This window comes from Sinocyclocheilus anshuiensis, unplaced genomic scaffold (genome assembly GCF_001515605.1).
Source record: "Sinocyclocheilus anshuiensis isolate Anshui unplaced genomic scaffold, SAMN03320099.WGS_v1.1 scaffold447, whole genome shotgun sequence".
Taxonomy (NCBI): domain Eukaryota; kingdom Metazoa; phylum Chordata; class Actinopteri; order Cypriniformes; family Cyprinidae; genus Sinocyclocheilus; species Sinocyclocheilus anshuiensis.
In genome coordinates, this window is record NW_015552615.1 from 2682023 (window position 1) to 2702744 (window position 20722).

The 20722-nt window shown below is 36.7% G+C and overlaps 1 protein-coding gene across 1 annotated transcript in view; it reads left to right on the forward strand.

Annotated features, from left to right (window-relative positions):
* Window positions 1-20722, forward strand: part of LOC107666005 (guanine nucleotide-binding protein G(i) subunit alpha-2-like) — a 45352-nt gene that overhangs the window by 1475 nt on the left and 23155 nt on the right. The gene's annotated exons all lie outside the window — the stretch shown is intronic.

Consider the following 20722-nt stretch of genomic DNA (forward strand, 5'->3'; position numbering starts at 1 on the left):
TAAGTAATGGAGATGCTATATAGTGTGTAATCTAGTTAAATTATCACCAATAATGTTGTTTTTATACTGTTTTTTTTCCCCCATGTAGTATTATTTAGCTTATTCAGGTCAATTTCAGATGTTCTCAAATGTAACCAACTTCAATAATACATTATGTAACTCTTTTACTATAATTCCATTAGCTATACTCACCTCTGCATTGGGAAAAAACATACTTATCAATGATTAATTATGTGGTTTCCATGGATACTGCATTGTCCCTTATGCTGATGTGTTTAGGCCTGGTCATAAATAATCTCTGCGACCCAGTTAACAGGGAATGTCTCAGAACTTTGGCTAACGTTCTGACAAGGTTATGAACAAACATTCTTCCAGTAACATTAATAGAACGTTCATTTAAAGTTATCTGGTATTTAGTAGCATTCTTAAAATATTAGCACAAAAACATTATTAATACATTGTTTTTCAAGTTTTTAGTTGGATGTTTGTCTAAGATGGTTTAGAGAACATTCACATGTAACATTCCCATAATGTTTGCAAAATAATAAAATCAAACGCTCCCCTTAATATTGTCTTTAACGTTCACATAACCAAGAAAAACATTTTTTAAGCATTTAAAAAACTGGACTTTCAGAGAACATTCAGAAATAATGTTTTCAGTACTTGAACCTTAGTGAAACATTCTTAGAACATATTTTGTTAGTTGGGTACTTTTTTTATCAATAACTTGGAATTTTATAAAGCCAAGAGGCATTCAGGAAGAAGGTTATGAAAAAACATTCTTCCAGTAACATTAATAGAACGTTCATTTAAAGTTATCTGGTATTTAATAGCATTCTTAAAATATTAGCACAAAAACATTATTAATACATTGTTTTTCAAGTTTTTAGTTGGATGTTTGTCTAAGATGGTTTAGAGAACATTCACATGTAACATTCCCATAATGTTTGCAAAATAATAAAATCAAACGCTCCCCTTAATATTGTCTTTAACGTTCACATAACCAAGAAAAACATTTTTTAAGCATTTAAAAAACTGGACTTTCAGAGAACATTCAGAAATAATGTTTTCAGTACTTGAACCTTAGTGAAACATTCTTAGAACATATTTTGTTAGTTGGGTACTTTTTTTATCAATAACTTGGAATTTTATAAAGCCAAGAGGCATTCAGGAAGGTGCATGCATGCTGTTTGATTTTTAGCAAGACAACCAGGTTAGAAATAAACAAAAGTCTGCAGGGAGTGCTGTTCTGGAGTAACCCTGCTGTGAGAATCAGACAAGTACGGCACTAAACAAAAGACTTCACCATTCAATTATACTTCATTAAAGCTGAGTTGCTCCCGCTGTAACCAATCCATTTTTATTTTGTTAGGTCCATTGGTGGTAAATGAAAGCATGCTCGTTTTGGAAAAATACTTTGGAGAAGGGGAGGAAACTGCACAGTTCCTGTAGTTACCGTATGCATACACACCTGTTTAATGGATCTTAAGTCATTAATTATTTTAGTACCCAAATCATCAGTAGAGAAACAGACTTCACAAGCGCAGTAGATTTGCACAATATTTACTTTGGGTGAATACTGTGCAAAATAATGGACGTGTAAATAATTGATAATATATCTTATAACATAGAATTTACTGAAATTGTTTACTGTTTATTGACAAGGCTATTTGTTGACTTTTTTTGTAGGAGACACCAAGGGAGGCCAGGTTATCACAAAATTTCCAAATATTGTCTGATTCTTTAGCCTAGCAGATATATCAGTATGCCTGTAGACATTTTTCAAATGTCAAAAATGTCGGGTCTGTTTTCGATGCAATCTTTATGTAGCCTGGTTAACACTGTTATGCACAGTGTGCCTGTTGACTATACGATATGATGAAAGTAGTTGCCCTAGTAAACTGTGAGCATGTCAAAAACCGCAAAAGAGAGAGAGAGGATATGATAAGCTGCTTGGTTTTAACCTAGTGCACACAATTTGTCACCAATCAGGCATTTCGCGTGAGTTCGGTAGTATCAGACTTGGTCATAAACCAGATTATGAGACTGTCAGTCTCTTAAAGTTAGCTTAGTTGCTTAAACTGTGGCCTAATTCTGGATGGAGCCGCCTCACACTTCGGTGCAGCTTCGCACAGTCGAAAGCTGGAGCGGTTGTGTCCTCTATGTCATATCCTGTTAGTGGCGCAGCATGTGTGCTCTGATGCTGACAGCATGGGGACAGGTGTGACAGCGGTGCTCTCCAAAATACGCTTTACCCTACGGAGAGAGCAAGCAGGAGTGAGAAAACAGGGAAAACGTGCCCGGGGAATAAGGGGGACAGGCTTTAGATGTAATCAAAAAATTGGATGAACTTAGCTTGACACTGATTCCCCCTAGGCACATATACCGTGTTCAACTTCAAAAATATCTGCATGTAAATAAATAAAAGCAATCCAGAAAGCACATATACTACATTATTCACATCGCAGGATTATAGTGTTAAATCAGAAAAGAGACAAGCATCACCCAGTGTTCAAGTCCTGACTGGTTCGGTGTAAATACGGGTTTCCACACACCACAGTGTTTACAGAGCTCCCACTAATGACTTCTTACGGTCAGCTCTGAAAAGGATAGAGGACCACAGCAGTAATCTCATGCCGTGTAAACACTGTGCAATTACTCCGTATTCTGCCTTGTTCAGCGTTTTCACAATATTGCTAAATGTACATAAATGATCAGTTTGAAGTATCCCGATTGTGAAAGTAATGCTGGCTGGCTTCCTGGGTTACTTTCCATTGTTAACTGGTTCAAATCAAGCACCTGACAGGGAGTTATTTTAAAATTCTCTTATTTATGCCTACTAGAAGATTGTCAAAGGAATAGTTCACCCAAAAATAAAATTTGCTGAAAATATGCACCCCCAGGCCATACAAGATGTAAATGAGTTTGTTTCTTTATCAGAGGAAATTAAGAAATGTAGCATTCCATCACTTGCTCACCTGTGGATCCTCTGCAGTGAATGGGTGCCGTCAGAATGAGAGTCTAAACAGCTGATAAAAGCATCACAAAAATCCACAAGAAGTCCATACCACTCCAGTCCATCAGTTAATATCTTGTGAAGTGAAAAGCTGATGATCCATCATTAATACATCTTTAACGTCAAACCATTGCTTGGCTGATACATGAGCCCTCTGTAAAAAAGTAAAAAAGTTGTCTCATCTGAATCAGGAGATAAATATGCACAGATGAAGTGTTATTATGGATTATGGACTCATATTTTGGCCAGAAGTGATGGTTTTAATGTTAAAACATCTTCATGATGGATTTGTTTCTTAAAACACACAGCTCTTCACTTCACAAGATGTTAATTGATGGACTGGAGTGGTGTGGATTACTTGCTACATTTCTCCAAATCAGTTCTGAATGATGGAAAAACTCATCTACATCTTTGATGGCCTGAGGGTGAGTACATCTTCAGCATATTTTATTTTTTGGTTCAACCATTCCTTTAAATTGTCACATTTCACATTAGTATCAATGCAACTTCAGCACTAGCAGTGTAAACATGGAGCAAAGCAATTATTTACATATGACCTTATATGTTGCCAGGATATTGAGCATAATCGAAGTACAATCATATAAAGGCACTCAGTGTTCAGCTGAATAGAGTTATGATGATGACTGATTTTAGCCTTTATTACTTCAGTGTCAATTTAATAAAATTAATTAATGTAATGATACCACATGCACTCAAAATAAGATGCCAACCTCATAAGAAACTGATTATAAACTGAGCATATATTTAAGTAAAAAACATTTTCTCACTGCTCCGCAAGGGCTATATCAAATATTCTCATAGCATTTCCAGAATTAAGCATTTTATAGGCAATTTGTTGTCTACAAATTGAGACTGACACCTGTGACGCCTACAAAATGTTGTCTCGCGCTGAGATTCGTGACAGAAACCTAGCGTTCAGACAGGCTTTTAATGATAATTTTTTGTAATAGCCTCTTTCGCTCTGGAGGTCCTCAGTATGCGTCATGTTTGAAACCGCTCTCGTCAGAATTACTGACCTTGCCACCTCCTCATGTCTCAGATGAGCAACTCACCAGTATGACACGCGTCTGCTGGTCATGGATACTCCAGACTCTTATCTATCAGTTGGGTTTAAGTTAAGAAGTTGGCAGGACGTTTGGATGCCAAGAATATCCTTGTCAAGTTTTGTTTTTACCCTCAAGAATATGCCCACAACATGGACGGCAAGTGTTGAATCCCCAAACAACTGAGGAGTCAAGGTCATGTCACAGAGCAGGAAGTACTTTGTGGTCTTGTGTTTGTTAAACCAAGCTTCTTTAAACACTTTCATTCTGCCTAAACACAACATCTTAGATGTACTGGGTTGGCAAATCTCAAGGAAATTCCAAAAGACAAAAGCTTTGGGGACAAGAATGATGAGCGGTTCCTTTGAGCTCAGTTTTTGAAAGGAGAATGGTCGGCGGCGGCAGTCACATCACATAACTAATAGAATTGTGCCACAGAATGGGGGCAAGTGACTATCAGGAGGGTTTGTGCTGGAAGCTACAGTTATAGACACTCAATTTGTGAGGTTATTCTGATCTCTTTTATCCGAGACCTTTTTTTGAATCTGCATGTGCATATCCCTTGTAAATCTCAGAGGGAAAGAAATTTGCAATGATTCAGCTGCACATCATTTAACAGCAGACTAGGGCTTGGCGATAGAACTAAAATTAAGAAATATATATTTATTTATTTTTACACCACGCTTAGGTTTTATTTTTTAAGTTAATGCTTTTATTCAGCAAAGATGCATTAAATTGTTCAAAAGTGACAGTAAAGGCATTTATAACCTTAAAAAGATTTCTATTTTAAATAAATGCTGTTCATTTGAACTCCTGGAAAAATGTATATAGCTATAGTTTCCACAAAAACTGTTTTCAACATTGATAATAATCTTGAGCAGCGAATCAGCATATTAGAATAATTTCTGAAGGATCATGTGACACTGAAGACTGGGGTAATGATGCTGAAAATTCAGCTGTGATCACAGGAATAAATTACATTTTAAAACATATTACTGTTTTACAATATTTTTGATCAAATAAATGCAGCTTTGATGAGCATACCATTTATTTCAAAACATTAAAAACCCCAAACCATTGTCTTTGAGTCAAATTATTATATTTCTCAATTACAGTTTGTAATTTCAGTTACATCAAGTCATTTCAGTACATCATTTAAGTTTCAGTATGTGGGTTTACTTTTTTCCTCCCCAAACTATTAAAGTGCCCCTATTATGGGTAATGAAAGGTTCATATTATGGTTTTGGGAGTCCCCAACAGCAGGTTGACATGCATGCAAGGTCAAAAAAACACTTTCATTGTCTTATAATATGCATTTATTTTTACCGTACTTGCTCAACGACTCCCAAACGATTCGCTTAACGATTAATTTTTCCAAACCCCTCCTTTGCGTGACGCTAATCTGCGGTGATTGGTCCGATTGGTCTTATTTTTCATTTCATCATGTCTGTAATGCCTGATAAAGCGGCGTTTGTGAGTGCAGTGCTGCTTTGTGTACAGCGTTACCGGGGAAACCGCTGTTTTTACCGCTCCAAATGCGGCACCTAGTGGCAAAGAATGAATCTGCATTTTCATTCAGACCAATGCGAAAAGGCTAACAAGTGGGCGGGTAATATGCTAAAGTTTCATGTTGACGTCAACATGAAACGGCTTGGGAATCATTTTAAAAACGACTCGTTTCAATGATTCAGAGTCGACTCTTTCTTTTGAGAGACAATAACTTTATACACGGTGCCCTTTCAGATTTAAAACTTTGCAGGATGTTTTCATTCACTTAGAGCTGTTACACATTGCATGAAAGGTAATTTTCAAAAATCCATAATAGGGGCACTTTAATTCGGCCAAATAGCTATTGTTGTTGATTAAATTCAAATGTAAAGTACAGAAATGTTGCTGTGGTCGGATATGTAGTTGTTTTATTGTACAGATCTCGTAATTGCACACAAAAAGCTTAACAGCACACCGAGAGGTCAGGATTTTGGGATAAAATCTGGTGTATCAGTTGTTAAAAACCTAGAAGGCAAGTGGCTTCCGTGATTTATCAGTTGCACTGTTTACATGGTGAATGTTGAGTCATTGTGTTGTGTCTGTGCAACTTTGGCTCATGGTATGGAGAGAGCAGAGGTCAGAGCAGGATACTTCCTGTCGGGAGGGAGCCGCAGTCCCAGACAGTGATAAAACGCACCACCGTTTCCTTTTACCTTCAGATAGAGTGCAAAAACAACTCGCCAAGGTGACACCTCTCGCAGAACAGGTGACAGCTTCCCGCACAGTCACTGTTACACACTTACATTTTTAAAATACACACCCCCACATACACACACGCACTTCAGAACCAGACTGTGTCCTCCAAAAACCTCCTCTGTGATTCGTGCACACACACAATTGAAAATAGACGCCTGGCGTCTAGGTTTCCTATTTCAGCTCGTCTCGAAGGTCTTATATCAACCTTGCCCAATTTGAAATTGTCTTTCACAGAATGATGTCAGATCTTCAGGTCTCAGTGTGGAATATGCCAAAAGTTGGTGTTCTTTTGAAGCTGGAAGAAACCTAGTGTTTTGTGGTTGTGCTGTTTATTTGCTCCATGTTTTATGAAAAAGTAGTTTCTACGGCTTGTGTGCTAGATTTCAAGTCTTTGGGAGCCATATGATAGCTCTGTGTGAGGAACAGATTTTATTCCCTGAATATGTCGTGAGTGGTCACAAGACCAACTAGAACCAGTTACAGTTGGCGTGAATGACGTCAAAACTGTCACATCAACAAAGAACTGATGAATTGTGCAATATGGGTCGGTTTTGTTTTCATGTTGTCTTTGAGGTCTGCTGAGATCCTCCACACTAGATGTTTCTCTGTTTAATCGTTTTCAGCTTCAACAGCTGTTCCTGTATTGTCGCGTGTATCATTTGGGATGTTGTGCATTTATTGATCTCAGCCTGTTGGGGCTAAAATGCTTGCAGCCATTTACCAGCGACCTACTGTGCTGTTTCTGTCATTATAGACTGTAATGCATCAGCTGGTCTGCCAGTTTCCCTCACACTCATTGTCAGTCCATTTTCATTCCTGCAAAGCTCAGAAAATAGACCGAACCTCCTGCGGCTTGTTATAATCTGTGTGCCTTCAAAAGAAGGCAAAACAGAGAAAGCAACATTTATATATTGTAAATATACACTACCGTTCAAGTTTTAATGTTTTTGAAAGAAGTCTCGTATGCTCATCAAGGCTGCATACATACAGTAAAAACAGTAATATTATAAAATATTTCAATTTTAAATGATTGTTTTCTATTCTAATATATGTTAAAAATGTTATTTATTCCTGTAATGCAAAGCTGAATTTTCAGCATCATTAGTCCTTCGATCCGTTAGTCCTTAGATCCTTCAGAAATCATTCTAATATGCTGATTTGCTGCACAAGAAACATTTCTTAGTATTGTCAATGCTGAAAACAGTTGTGCTGCTTAATATATATTTCCAGGATTTTTTGATTAGAAAGTTAAAAAGATAGAGCAGCATTTATTTGAAATGGAAATCTTTTGTAGCATAAATGTCTTTACTGTTACTGGACTAAATTGCATAATTTTCAAATAGTTTGTATGGTTTTTCAGTGAATATTGTGTAAAGTATATGTTCATCTGATTTCAGCAAAGTAGTCTATGTCTTATGCTGTGATTTAATTATATTTCTTACACACCTTCATTATCTCTAAATATATTCATTGACCAATAACCACTGAAAAACAGTCAGCCACTACCAAACCTGTCTGGTCTAAAACACACTAGTAATGTTAGTACTCATGTATTAATGTGTCATGCAACTTTCTGTCTGTAGCGTTTTTTGTATACAAATTTATTCTGTATTATGAAGTATATGTTTTTCTTTAAGATTTACTTCCAGATTGGTCTATGAAAGGTTTCGTATGGTTATGATGGTATTAGTACTCATGTATTAATGTGTCATGCAACTTTCTGTCTGTAGCTTTGTTTTTGTATACAAATTTATTCTCTATTATGAAGTATATGTTTTTCTTTAAGATTTACTTCCAGATTGGTCTATGAAAGGTTTCGTATGGTTATGATGGTGGTTTTCCAGTCACGTGCTTCTAAAATCCCCACCACTACCTGGTCAGACTTTCGTTTAAATATTGTTCTTGGTTTTGTTTCATAGCTGTTGTTTTGCCAAATTCCCCTTTGACATTTGACAAGTCTCACAGTGCTCATTTGTCCAGTAGATCTAGACCATGATTGGCTTACAGTTGGAGCATGTCTCTGACTAGGTTTGGGGGTTCCATTTTTGTTTTATTTGATAAATTCTGCAGTTGATTAATTTTCAGCATGAGCCAAAATGATTACATTCCTTAGAAAGCTGCCCACGCTTTTGTTCTTGTGTACTTCCTGGGTCCAGTTTTGGGCGTTGGTGTATCTCCATTCGTTGACTTCTCATCTTGCCAGACGGAATGTCGAGGGACGCTTGGGAACTGCGAATCCCATCTGACACAATGGTGTCGGGCCTCTGGTGGAGGGTTTGAACGCAGCTCTGTAGGAGTGCTCTATGTGAAGCTCTCCTCTTTTTGAAGCACTGCTCACAGATGTAAATTGGGCTCAGGCTCAGATTAGGCCACTTGACGGGTGGCAGTGTAGAGCCGCACTGGAGATCAAAGACACCGGTGACGCTGTGGATGACCACTCTTTAGACACCAATGCTCTAAATTGGTATAATTTATCACGGTAGTGAATGCTGTCATTATGGACGCCCTTCTCAGTGTCTCGAGAGCATTCTTTTCTTGGAGAGGACACTATGGAAGTGCAATAAGTATAATTGTTATATGAATAACAGTGGATTTAAATTTAAAACTAAAACTAATTTTAAAAGTAAATTGCTTGAGTATAATCTGGAGACACATTGAGCATAGCAATATTAGTGTATATATTTATATAGCTATTTAATATTGTGCAATATTATTACAATATTTTAAAACACAATGTATTCCTGTGATGCAAACCTGATTTTTCAGCACATTATTCCAGTCTTCAGTGTCACATGATCCTTCAGAAATCATTCTAATATGCTGATTTGGTGGTGTTATTGTTGGTGCTCAATTATTAAAGATAGTATTATTATCATTGTTGGAAACAGTTTTTGCTGCTTAATGTTTTGTGGAAGTCATGATACATTTTTCAAGATTCTTTGACCAGTAAAGTTCAAAATAACAGTATTTATTAGAAAAATACATATTTTGTAACAAATGTCTTTACTGTCATGTTTGATCAATTTAACATCTTTGATCTTTTAAAAATTGCATATATAATGAATATCATTTTTAAACCGTTAAAACACAAGAATGCAACACCTTAAAACACAAGAATAAAAAAAAGTGCTATTATGAAATGGATGCTTCAGGTTTCAACCCTTTTCCAGCCTAACATTTCTGCCATCAAGAAATGTCAAAAAGACCAAAAGCGCTGGTTTCCGGTGGTTTCTGGTTTCTTTTAGGACAGCGTACTTGCCATCTAATCCCATGTTTAATCAACACTCACATTTATTGAACTGACTAGCAATATTACAGTTGCATGTATTCTGTAATGTGTAAACAGATGTCTGGTCAAACTGCAATCTAAAACTCCCAACACATGGCTGGTGGTACGCGTTTATGATTTATGATAAGACTTTGATTGCATTGCACATTCCGAGTGCATCTCGGTGCATCCCAGTCAGTTTCCACTGTACATTCATGCTGTACATTTCCCAGGCTCATCACGCAATTGGCTGTCTTTCGTTTCATGTCATGTTCTGGTTTCATTCTTTATCTTGAAACAAGCCTCCTGCCACTTACAATGACATCATGTGATGAGGAGAGAAAAAAGCTAATTATTAACAAGGAAGGAGGCAGGAGGGTCATAGAGGCTCATATTTGAAATTATATTGATTTTTAGACCAGCATGTCAAACGTTAATGAGTATCTTTGACTTGGAACAGTAAGAAAAGCCATAGTAACCAACTAGCAGTTCATGATTTGATGTGATGTAACCTCATGTCTTGGCAAGCACAAGTTATGTTGCCTTTAACATATTGGAGGGATTTGCCAGAAGCAAACTAGCAAGTCAAAGAAAGGTTTATTACGTTGTTTTCCCCTTGGCGTGAGTGGAAATGTTCACGCCAGAATGTGTGTGATTGTGCTGCTTCATTCAACCGGCTGAGCGTTGTGCTGGACTGATCTCCATAGACGAAATTACTGTTTGCAAACGACGCTTATCTGCAGCTCTTCTGGGTTGTCTAAAGAAGAATTAGTACTTCAATTAAATAGAGCTGTGAGCAACCATTTGATTTCCATCAGTTATCAGGACAAATCTGCAAATCTGCTTGGATTAGTTTGCTCTAATCAGTCCTGGTTGACCCAGTTGATCCGCGACTGGTGTCATTCGATTTGTTTCACTTCTCAAATCTTATTGCTTTGTATTTCACTAGTTGTGAATGGCTGATTTTAACTTTGAAAGCACTGTGTTCAGAAATATTAGATCAGATAAATGACTATCGATAACCAAAGACTAGCCTGGTTTTAATAATAAAATGCATTGCCACAGACTAGCTTTTTATGAAATGACATGCAAAATCATTTATTATAAAACGGATAGTTCCGGCCCTTGATTCTGATTGGTTGAGCCAAGTTCGAAGCTGTTGTAAATTACTCTACAAACATACACCTTTGTTTACATTTGTGTGTTGCTCGGCAACCACTTTGTTGGAACCACAACCGTTTCTGAGGAACTACATTGTTTGGCGGAAGAATAATGTTTTTATTAATATCATTAAATTTTATTTGCTCTGCTTTATTTTGTGAAACCTTACTACGTATATGGAATAACCGTTTTATAAAAGCAATAAGCCCCGGGAAGCCGTGGTTTACAGTGAATTTATAACAGCTAAGGGGGTTGTAGGCATTCGCGTCGTGCTTCTTGGGGCTTATTGCTTTTATTTTGAATGTATTATGTAATTTGTACAATCAAAACCATTCGATATCAAATGCATGTTGTGCATCTGTTGGAGTTTTTTTCCCACATTATACACTGTGAAAGTTATTTTTGGAAGTTGTGAAGATTTTGCAAGATAATAATACCATTACAGACTTTTCACTTCTCAATATTGTGTATAATTCAATGCTGTTTCCTTATAAGTACTTGCCAAATTTACTAGAATTTTCTCAGTAAAAATATTTTTACACCAATTTTTAGTTTTCAGTGTATGCCCCATTAATGTCACTGTATAATAACAAATATCGATGAACATGATTATATACTGCTTAACGGATCAGTAGAATTACAGTGCTGCTCAATCACTAAAAGCTGCTTGCCTGAAGAACAACCGCTGCTTGTTTTGTGACGTCAGCATTTAATCTGTCTTTGAGAGATGTTAGACACTCGGATTCTACACTTGTAAATATATTAAACCTATGAAATATTTTGCAGTGATTTTCTCTATAGAGCAGTCGGTTTTAAATAAAATACTTTGTCAGTATTCTAAACACTTGAATAGTGGCCTTTATAGAATAAACATTTTGGTATTGAGTGGCACAATTATGAACAAAATCATTGCAATTCATCTTAGATTTACTTATTTTTATGTTATACACATTACTTTTATGCTCTCTTAATCCTCAGTAAATGTTACATAAATTATGCACAAGCATGCATGTTTGTTTGGTCATATTGCTTAACCACTGCAGATTACATGCAAATAGAAAATCTGAACAGTAGTAGTAGACCTAAATAGAACTGCAGTTGGCATTTTTCACTGTTAGTTAATTGTGGCAGCTGTAAATGTCTTTTTAATTAATTATTTGAGTGTGAAGTCCTGCCTTTTGATTTTTCTCCCCTGAGATTTGTGATTGCATTACAAGGCGGCGGCTCAATGTAGGCTCTCACAAGATCTGATGCTGTTATCGTAAGAATATATTATAACTAGAATCATCTTTGGGGGACATTGGTCATGTTGTTGAGGAGACAATAGATTTGTAGTGAGTTGGAGTGTGTGTGTGTGTGTTACATAACTACGCAGCGGTTCCTCAGAACACAGGCTGTTAGCTTGTGTCCGAGTCACCATGGAGACACGTTTATGTCTGTAGGACAGAAGTCAGAAGAATTGTAGTGTGTTTTTCCTCAATATGAGTTCAGCCAAGGCCATACATCAGTGTACATCTTCAAATTCAGCCATAAACATACAACACAATGTCAACACACAGTTTGTCATGTTCTGTCCTTGGACGAGGGTTTATGTGTTTGTGCATCAGAATAGATGTGTTAAAGTTGTATGGATGAGCATGGGTGTTTCCAAAGGGCTTGAGCAATAAGAGTGTTTTGTATGATTGTAAAGATTTTTAAAGGCAGATGCTGATATTTAGAAAATAGAATGGCTGATGCTGATAATGAGAATATTTAATTAAAGGATGAGAAAAGTGTAATCAATACTTAATACACACCATATTTATTTTAAACCAATTAAAATCAGGACTGTCATTTAAGTATTTTAATCATATTAATTACATGATTTACAATTTTTTTGAGGAAATTTCACATAAATTATCAACATATAGTCATTAAAAAGTTTGGAGTAAGATTTAAAAAAGAAGAAGAAGAAGAAGAAGAAATAGGCTACTTTTATTAAGCAAGGATACATTCTATCTATTTGTCTATCTATCTATCTATCTATCTATCTATCTATCTATCTATCTATCTGTCTATCTATCTAAACATGATCCATCATCATGTTTCTGTTCTCTTTCTAGGAATCTTGCTCTGTCATGTTATAGCATGTCTCTCTACAGGTATTCACACATTCTTCTCCCCAGCACATCGTTCTTTCACACCTTGAATTTTCACCTTAGTTTTTTTTTTTTTACAATACCACTGTGCTGTACTAAAATCCCCATAGCTGTGGACCTGCTGCTTTTTTTTGCCAGAGGAGATGATGTAAGGTGGTTTAATGGAAGAATAAGCAAATGAAAAGCAGCTGAATCCAGTGTTTATGGGGGCAGCTGTTCAGCACATGTAGCCAGTAGCTGCTTCATAAAGACAGAAATGCTCTTTAATCTGAGAGATAGAGAGAGACGGGCAGATGACTGAGGGTGAGTGTCGACGGGTTCCCTGCCTAAGGGAAAATTCAGAGCCATACTGCGTTTCCTCCTTCCACTTCCACCACCCCGTTCTGTTCTACGTGGCATTCCATGCTGCCGGACTAGAACTGCCTTCCCAGTTTTTCAATAGGGGTGGGAATGGTAAGGAATCACGATGATTTGTCTCTGATTTCTTAGTTATAGTTCAACAAAATTCAGGACATTCGGTCATTTACTCCCCCTCATATTGTTCCAAACCTGTATGAGTTTCTGCAGTTGAACACAAAAGCAGATACTTTGAAGAATGTTGGTAACCAAACAAAAGCCATTGACTTCCATAGTATTTTTTTCCTCCATACCTGGTGTCAGTGGCTGCCAGCAACTGTTTGGTTAAAATTTTGAAGTAAATGTCAGAATTTAATGTTTTGGGTTAACTATCCCTTTAAAGCAGTGGTCGCCAACCCATCGATCGCGATCGACTGGTAGATCTTTATCACTGTCCCAGTAGATCCCGAAAATAACAGTAAAATAAGTACAAAAATGCATTACATTTCTGGGGTTATATTAATGTATCACTGAAGGGAACTGTCTTGAGAAAAGTTTCGATGGCAATGGCATTTTCTTCTCCGTATAAAGCGCAGCTCTGCTTTGTTTACAGCGGTAAACAAGGAAACGCTATATTGGTTCAATATATATGTCGGTTCATAAGCAGTGTTGCCAAGTCTGCGGTTTTCCCGCGGAATTGGGCTACTTAACACTGTTGCCGCGGGTTGTTGTTCATGTCCGCGGGTAGAAGTGACCCCAATAACGTGATATTTAGTCCCTGGAATGTGAATTTTACTGGAAGATCCCTGCCGAAAAACGTGTATTTTACCCCCTGAATGCGATTTTTTTTTTTACAGGGGAATCCCCCTCGAAACAGGATTGGACTAGTTTTATTGCGAAAACCTGGCAACCCTGTTCATTAGTGCCACCTGCTGTCAGAGAGTGCGTTTCATTCAGACCTGCTGTTGTTTTGTGCAGATGTTTTATGTAGCAAATAAATAAATAACACCTAAAGTCAGACCATTCTGTTTTTGTTTTAAATCCTGAAATTAATCAAATCAAAAACAACCAAAAACAAAAGCCCCCCCCCCCCAAAAAAATCTGTCATCATATAGTCACCTAGTTGTCATGCTAAACCTGTATGACTTTTTTTTTCTTCACATATTTTCATATTTCACATATAATCTCTCAATATTATGGTAGTGCTATATCTTCGCAAGGACAACGCAAGAGAATGATTATGAATTTTGTCTTTGCATAAATTTTTGTGGCATCTAGTCATTTTATCTCATCACATTCAATTCATACTACTGACATAATGTCTGTGCAGGAAACACTATTCTCAATTCTCTGATGCCTCATTGTGAAATCGAATCAGGCTTTGTCTCGAGTTACGGCTCTAATGGGCTTGACGAGAACTTGAAAGGAGCATATTAGTTTCACACTCTTATTTTTTGTTATATTTAGTCTTCCTGCCATCCTCTGTCAGTTTGCGCAAAGATTTAAATACGCTCCTCTTTTCCCCCTCAAGCTTTTTTTGCATCTGTTTCGTGGTACCCCACAGACTCAGAACAGCCGGAAGCAGCGCTCTCTCGATACTGACATCCCCTTTGTGCACTGAGATGATCCATCTGGCCCTTGATTAATGGGACTTGTCTTGATATGATTAAGGGAATAGCTGAATTTGTTTAGCCAGTGCTCGTCACAGTGATCGGTTTAGTTTAATTCAGTATGATGATCGTGCTGAAATTGGAGGCATGATATATTGCTGGATGGTACATTTTTCATTGATTGGCAGCTAGTGTCATGTGTAGATGCACATGCATTGCCAGCGTTTGATGTACGTGCGAGTGCAACTCTGAGATGGAAACACAACTTCTTTTTCTGCTCAACTGCAGAGCAACAAGAAATGCTTGTGGTGGAAATATTTCATGTGGTGAATTGAGAGAGAGAGAGAAAGTAGCAGACACAGTAGAAGGAAAAGGAGAATAGAAAGACACCAGAGCTAGTCTGCAGTGCAGTTCAGTATGAAATCGTTTTTCTTAGTGCTGCAGTTTAAACGGAAATACCTTGGTTTAAATTGATCATACTTCAGAAGTGGAGGCAGAGAGTAATTATTTGCATTCGCTGATTGAACAGGGAGTGATAGACGGTTCTGCTTTCATAATGAAATGTGTAGATCACACACACATGCGCTCATACCTTGCAGAGGAACCTTTTGTACCAGCTTCCTGTTGGCAAAAACAGGAAGATCAGTGTGGTTTCAGAAAGAACATGCAGATTATATTAGACCACGCTGTTATTAAACTCAAATGTTTCCATTGTGGTCTATAACAGCATTGTAGCATGTTTGAGGTTTTAAATTCACAATAGAGCCGAACATGTTAGCATGTGTTTCGCATTTCTAATGTTACTGTCTGCTTTTTTACTTCTCTTTCAAATCACTTTAGATCAGTGTTGCTCTGTTTGGTATCTGTAAACTTTGGATTCACAGTGTACTATTCTTGTATGTGGTAAAACAGCCTACTTTCTGCTTTAATACTTGTATTCTCATTTGGCAGGTTTTCACCTTACAATTAGAAAAAATTTTTATGAAAAAAATTAAACATTTAAAAAAAGTTATTTGGAGGAGTATCTTTTTATCTTTGTAATGTTTTAAAGGTCCCATGACATGCTGCTTTTTGGATGCTTTTATATAGGCCTAAGTGGTCCCTAGTACTGTATCTGAAGTCTCTTTCCCGAAATTCAGCCTTCGTGCAGAATTTCAGCCACTACGAGCCAGTCCCACAATGAGCTTTCCTTAGGACGTGCCATTTCTGTGTCTGTAGCTTTAAATGCTAATGAGGAGGAGAGAGGTGGGGCAACTGCCATGCTTCGCTCATTTGCAAGCCATGATGTCTCTCGAGGAAAAAAAAATATTGCGCTCGCCTCGCACGGTAGTAGCTCATTTTCTCATGGGCGGGCCAAATTCTCTGGGCGGGCAAAGCAGAGAAAGGGGAGGTAACCTTTCCCCGTATGACGACATAAAGGGAAGATTCCAGATTGGGCCATCTGAGCTTTCATTTTCTCAAAGGAGAAGCAGGATACCCAGGGCTCGGTTTACACCTATCGCCATTTCTAGCCACTGGGGGACCATAGGCAGGCTAGGGGAACTCATATTAATGTTAAAAAAACACATAAAGTGAAATTTTCATGCCATGGGACCTTTAAAAAAAAAAATCCTCTGCAGTGAATGGGTGCCATCAGAATGAGAGCCCAAACAGCTGATAAAAACATTACAATAATCCACAAATAATCCACAGGACTACAGTCCATAAATGAACATCTTATTAACTGAAAAGGTGCGTGTTTGTAGTAAACAAATCCATCTTTAAGACGTTTAAACTTTAAACCGCTGCTTCTGGCCAACATATGAGTCCATAATAACGCTTCCTCAATTCTGACGGCACCCATTCACAAAAAAAAGAGAACTCTTCAACATTTTAGATGGCTTGAATTTTCAGCAAATTTAGTTTTTTGGTAAACTGGAGATAAATCAAAATATAGGCTAGTTTGTTAATTTCAAGTCGCAGCGGTTTTTCTCTTTTAGTTGATATGATTTTATAAATTCAGATTTCAATTCTAATCTCATTCGAATGGCTTGTTTACATGAATGCATCTCTAATAATCTCTTTAGCTAAATTACATTGACTCAATCAAATATAAACAGTGGTATTTTGCAAATATTGCTTGCATGATTTTTTGTGTTCATGTTTGTGTGTAATCATTTAATTCTATTATTTAAAAAGAGATTGTGTTTTAGCAAATCTGTTCTAAACATGAATGGCATTCACAGCTCATTTTTATCTGTAATGTGATGTGAAATAGGATAAGCAGTAAAAAAGGGGTTGATTTATTTGTTGGAAATTGGTTTGCTTATATGATGTCAGCAGAAAAGGAACATTGTTTCAGAACTGAAGCAAGTTATTACATTTTGATAAAAGATTATATAGACAAACATTTCATTTTGTGCACAATAAGACCAGGCATGTGCATTGAGAAGTCAAAATGAACAAGTGAACGGTAGGTCAAAGACATTCACTCGAATGCTTCGTTCTTTCAAACACATTCACAATTCAGATTTAATAACAATGGTGTGTCACAGATTTGATGGCTGGTGTGGATTTAGGGGGTAAGCCGTGCTCAGAGGAACATGCTAGATCAGAGATGCTGGGTTTTTAGCCTGATCCCCCCGGGGAGATGTGATGGTGTGCTGCTGTTTTTAGCCCCGTATGCAAGAGCAGACAAGAAAAGGACGTTTCAGAAACGCCACATCAAATGTCTTTCCAAGCGTGGTATGCACATGCAGCCACATCTCACATAGATGCCTTGAAACGGCTGTTTGACCATATACAGAACTAAAACCTCAGACTTTTGACTGAAATTATTTGTTGCATGCTTTTGTTACTTCAGTGAATTGTTTGAAAAGATCATGTACCCAGTTATGCAAATCAAAGAATTTAATAGTGTATGTAACAATTTTTTACAGGTTTTTAAATTAACACCAGAGGTTTGTGTTTTGCATTTCTAATGTTGCCATCTACTTTTTACTTTTCTAAGTCATTCTAGATAAATGTAAATAATGTAAATATATATCTAAATGTATATTTATACCAGTAGAATACCACATAAACAGTACATTTTTTGTCATACTTTTGATTTGACACATTATTTAACTATAACATATTAGTAGTTATGAAGTAAGCTAGTTGTAGTAGAGTATTTATGTAACACTAGTTAATAAAGTTGCATATTATTTTACATCCATACATCACATTACAAATGTAAAAAAAGGACGCAAATGCTGTTTCCGGTTCAGTGAAAGTATGGCAAAATGTATTTGTATTTTAATGTTTCTTTTATCTTTTTTTTAATTAAATACACACATTTACTCAATTATGCAAATCAAATATTTAAATGTGTAGGCTGACATGTTAGTGTTTTGCATTTCTAATGGTATTGTCCTCTCTTTATTATCTAAATATACATTTTTATTTATGTCAATAAAAGACTACAGAAACAGATACTTGCCATACTTTTGATAAAAAATTTCCAATCAGGTAATATTTACTTTCCACATTACTTATGCTTTAACCTATCAATAGAAAACCAATTGTTATGTGTCCAACATTAAAGTCAACTGGAAATGGCATTTGTATCCTATTTTATATTCATAATGTATATCCCATTATGTATGTCAAATGGGATGCAGTACAATCTCTGGTTGACTGAATTTGTTTTCCAGTTCATACAGTCAACCGAAAACAAATTGTGCATCACATTACGATTGTCAAAAAGGATGCAAATGCTGTTTCTGGTTGAATGAAAAGTATGGAAAAATGTCTTTGATTGGCATAAATGCCCATTTATACACAATTATGCAAAGGAAAGATTTTAAATGTATATTTGTAACACACTGTAGCATGTTTTCTGGTTCTTAAAGTCAACCAGAAATGACATGTACATCACATTACAAATGTAAAATAGGGTACAAATACATCTTTACATTCATAATATTATATACTTAAGAAAAAAAAAAATTTTTTTTTTAAATAAGTCATTATTTGTTATTATTTCCCGTGTTATATTAAAGGCACAATATGTAAGATTTTTTATTAAAATATCCAAAAACCACTAGAACAGTGTTATATAGTTTGTGGCATAATAAAAGCTCCGCTGCTTTCGAGCCGCGTGTCACGCTCATTCAGTGGCCTCGTTTCGCTTCGACGGCTTTCAGCCTCACCCTGCTTCATTCTACTACGTTAATAAATCATTAGCTCATCCATGAACATGATTTCTGCCCGAGTCCCGTCGGATTGCATCGGCTGTGGGGATGAAGACCACAACTCCCATGATTCCACACTCAGTCACAGCGTCATCAAACTAGCCTTTGTCTCTGTTTATTTTGAATAAGCGCCCTCTAGCGGCGAAAATTACATATTGTGCCTTTAACAATAACCAGCCTTAAATAGTGTTTCACAATTTAACAATAGATTTCACAAATGATCTATAAAAGAAGTCTAAACCAATGTTTATGCCGCTATTTGACCTGGTTGACATTAAACTGTAACTCGTTTGTTCTAGGCAATTATTGGAAAGAAAAATTGTTTGTTGAAGCATAACGACCAACATTTTTCTTCTTTGGAATATCGTGTGCTGATGACTTGTTCACAATACAGGCTGTAAATGAATGACTGTAATTGCAATGGTTCTGTTGAAGTTATAGTTCTCATTCCATGTACTAGTACAGCCTCACATTACTGCAGTCTCACAGCTGATCCTCTGTGAACAAACATTTCCATTAGGATTAAGCTTTGCCCTTGGTTATCCTGTTTATTATCTCCAATCTGTCTCTTGTTTAGCTGTATGATTACAATTTGAGGGTTTTTTTTTGCAACAGGAGCAGTTTCTTTATCGGCTCAATCTGTTTGTCTAAACAAACACGAGCTTGAGCTATTGAGCCTGACAGCTGCATAAATGAAGGAAATCAAGTGTGATTTACACAGTACACCTTCAGATGCCCGTCTAAACGTGTCTCGGCACGATTCAAACTCTAACGTGGTCTAACGAGCCGTTTAGTTGGCAATCTGCACGGTTGCAGCCTGGATTGTGGAAGTGGGAGTTGCATTACTGCAGTGCAGCATGCAGAACTGCTGAGCCGCTCTGGCTTTCTGACCCACTTTTTCCCTGTCTTTCATTTGTTCCACTTCAGGATTCATTCCACATGCTGTACCCGCTGGCACAACCCGAGAGAGTGTTTGAACGACAAGAATAGTCTGTCGGCCCTTTTACGCAGATAGGAAAGAGGATGTGTAGAAATGAGGGGTTTTGTTATTGTTAGAAAATTGATGCTGGATGTAATCGCTGACGGTCAGGTTTCATCTGTGTGCTTGAGGCTTGAACATGGATGGGTTTAGCCACTGAGCAGAGCAGTAGCAGGTATTATGAACGACAAACAAAATGCAGTGTGTTATCAGAGCATATGGTGTAAAGTGCAGATGGAGGTACAGAAGTATTACGAATTGACTTGAATATTTGAGTAGTGCTGTCCTAAATCTAATTCGGTTGGGATTAGTGCTCGAATGGGATGGGATTTTCAATGGCTGATGGCTTATATACTAGCAATATAAATAATGAAATTTAATGTCAAATAAATGTAAGCATTTCTTCCTTTTTTTTTTTTCATGCATACTGTAAGCAGATAATATCAGGCCATGATTTGTCTAATTCAAACAGTTAACTTTTTCTTTACAAGGTTACAAAAGGCTTATTTAGTTGCGTTGTAATTTTTACTGTATGTCATTGGGTAAAGTTTAGGGCTAGTAAACCATGACCACAGGAAGTAGTTACTGTTGCTTTGGATAAGACACTTTTTTTTTTTTTTTAATTATTGAAGTAAATCTGAAATAAAATAAAAAATATTAGATTGAAAAAGCTTCAAACTAAAATTTAGATA